At 35.4% G+C, this 2358-nt stretch overlaps 1 long non-coding RNA gene across 1 annotated transcript in view; it reads left to right on the forward strand.

Moving 5' to 3' along the window:
* Positions 1-2097, forward strand: part of LOC110264600 — a 10219-nt gene extending 8122 nt beyond the window's left edge. The window contains exon 2 of the long non-coding RNA XR_002350776.1: positions 1876-2097. This is a non-coding gene — a long non-coding RNA (uncharacterized LOC110264600). The remainder of the gene's footprint in view (positions 1-1875) is intronic.

The raw sequence follows: 2358 nt of genomic DNA on the forward strand, positions 1-2358 counted from the left end.
CCCCCAGAATAAAGGTTGTTAATTTCCAATTTCTGCCTTAACTCTGTGACAGTGTCCTTATAAAAGTTTACCTTAGAAGTCATATAGTAGTAATTAGTATCTATTTTGATTTTATCTCCTATTAAGCTATAGTTTATTTTTCTCATCATCAGCAAACATGAATAAAGTAGTAGATCTTTTGAATAAGAGGCAATAAAATTTCGAGTCTAATAAAAGAAATTCTAATTAGTTAAATGTGGTGGCAATGCTTTCCGTCTTCTGAATGAATGCTTGAACAGTGCATATGTCTTTTGAATTTGTTGTTTAAGACTGTTAAATATGTTGGCTCTTGAAAGAATGATGAACATGAGACATGTTATTGATATTCTGAAAAATCATAAAAATGATTCTTGAAGCAAGAAAAAGCAGCAAGGAACAAAGCTTGCAGAAAAAAAAAAAGCCAATAGCCCTTAAAACCAAGAGGCAAGGGTAAGAAAAAAAAAAGGATCCCAAGGCTTTGAGCATCAGTGGATAGGAGGGCCTAAAGGAATAAAATCCTGGTCTAAGCGGGAAGCAAAAAGCTACTAGTCCCGCTCATCTAATTAGAATATGAGCTTCACTCAAAAACTCTGAGATATTATTGCTTCTCAACTTATTAGTCTTCTATTTTATTTGTCTATCCTAATTCTGGCGTCCAGCGCCAGAAAAGGATCAAAAGCTGGAGTTGAACGCCCAAACTGGCATAAAAACTGGCGTTCAACTCCACAAATGGCCTCTGCACGTGAATTGCTTAAGTCTTAGCCCAGCACACACCAAGTGGGCCCCAGAAGTGGATCTCTGCATCATCCATCATAGTCTACTCATGTTTTGTAACCCTAGGCTACTAGTTTAGTATTTAAACAACTTTTAGAGACTTATTTTGTACCTCATGACATTTTAGATCTAAACTTTGTATTCTGTGATGGCATGAGTCTCTAAACCCCATTGTTGGGGGTGAGGAGCTCTGCTGTGTCTCGATGAATTAATGCAAGTATTTCTGTTTTCCATTCAAACACGCTTGTTCCTATCTAAGATGTTCATTCGCGCTTAACTGTGATGAAGGTGATGATCTGTGACATTCATCATCTTCCTCAAACCACGAACGTGTGCCTGACAACCACCTCCGTTCTATATCCGATTGAATGAGTATCTCTTAGATTCCTTAATCAGAATCTCCGTGGTATAAGATAGAACTGATGGCGGCATTCATGAGAATCCGGAAAGTCTAAACCTTGTCTGTAGTATTCCGAGTAGGATCCAAGGATTGAATGACTGTGATGAGCTTCAAACTCCTGAAGGCTGGGCATTAGTAACAGACGCAAAAGGATAGTAAATCCTATTCCAACCGGACCGAGAACCAACCGGTGATTAGCCGTGCTGTGACAGAGCACGTGAGCGTAGTTTTCACTGGAAGGATGGAAGGTAGCCATTGACAACGGTGATCCACCAACACACAGCTTGCCATAGGAGGACGTGCGTGCGTGAACAAGAAGACAGAGGAAAGCAGAGATTTAAAGGACAAAGCATCTCCAAAACTCCAACATATTCTCCATTACTGCATAACAAGTAACCTTTAATCCATGCTCTATTGTTTATTTGCAATTCAACTGATAAACATAATTTCCTTCCTGACTAAGATTTACAAGATAACCATAGATTGCTTCAAACCAACAATCTCCGTGGGATTCGACCCTTACTCACGTGAGGTATTACTTGGACGACCTAGTGCACTTGCTGGTTAGTGGTACGTGTTGTGAAAGTGTGATTCACAATTCGTGCACCATATTCTCATTTGGTTTAATACTTTCATTTAAAGATTTGTTTTAAAATGACAAAGGTATATTTTGTTATTTGCAGATATATTTTCCTCAAAGGTTGTGGTTGTTTGATGATTTTGTTGGCAACTTGGCATCTTTTGATACTTTATGGTTGTTGTTTTAGAGAGATTTTTTGGTGGTATTCTTTTGATGTTTTGAGAATGATTAAATGTTATATAGATTAGCTATTGTCATTAGATTTATAAAGAACCAAATTCTAGTTGTAATGAATCTATACACTTTAAAATGACTTTAGTATTAATTTTACTTTTAAAAATTATGGTTTGAAAATTGAATTTCTAAAAACTGATTTTAAAAGTGGATTTTTTGTTAAAATATCTTGTTTGAAAATTGGATTTTTAAAACTAGTTTTAAAATCGGATTTTTGGTTGAAGAAACTAGTTTTAAAACTGGATTTTCAAAAATTGGTTTTAAAACTAGATTTTATAAAATAAAACAGGATTTTAGATTTGGATTAAAAAAATAGGATTTAAATTCTAAAATCAGTTTTTGTTTTTTCAAA

Source organism: Arachis ipaensis, chromosome B07 (assembly GCF_000816755.2).
Source record: "Arachis ipaensis cultivar K30076 chromosome B07, Araip1.1, whole genome shotgun sequence".
In the NCBI taxonomy this organism is placed as follows: Eukaryota; Viridiplantae; Streptophyta; class Magnoliopsida; order Fabales; family Fabaceae; genus Arachis; species Arachis ipaensis.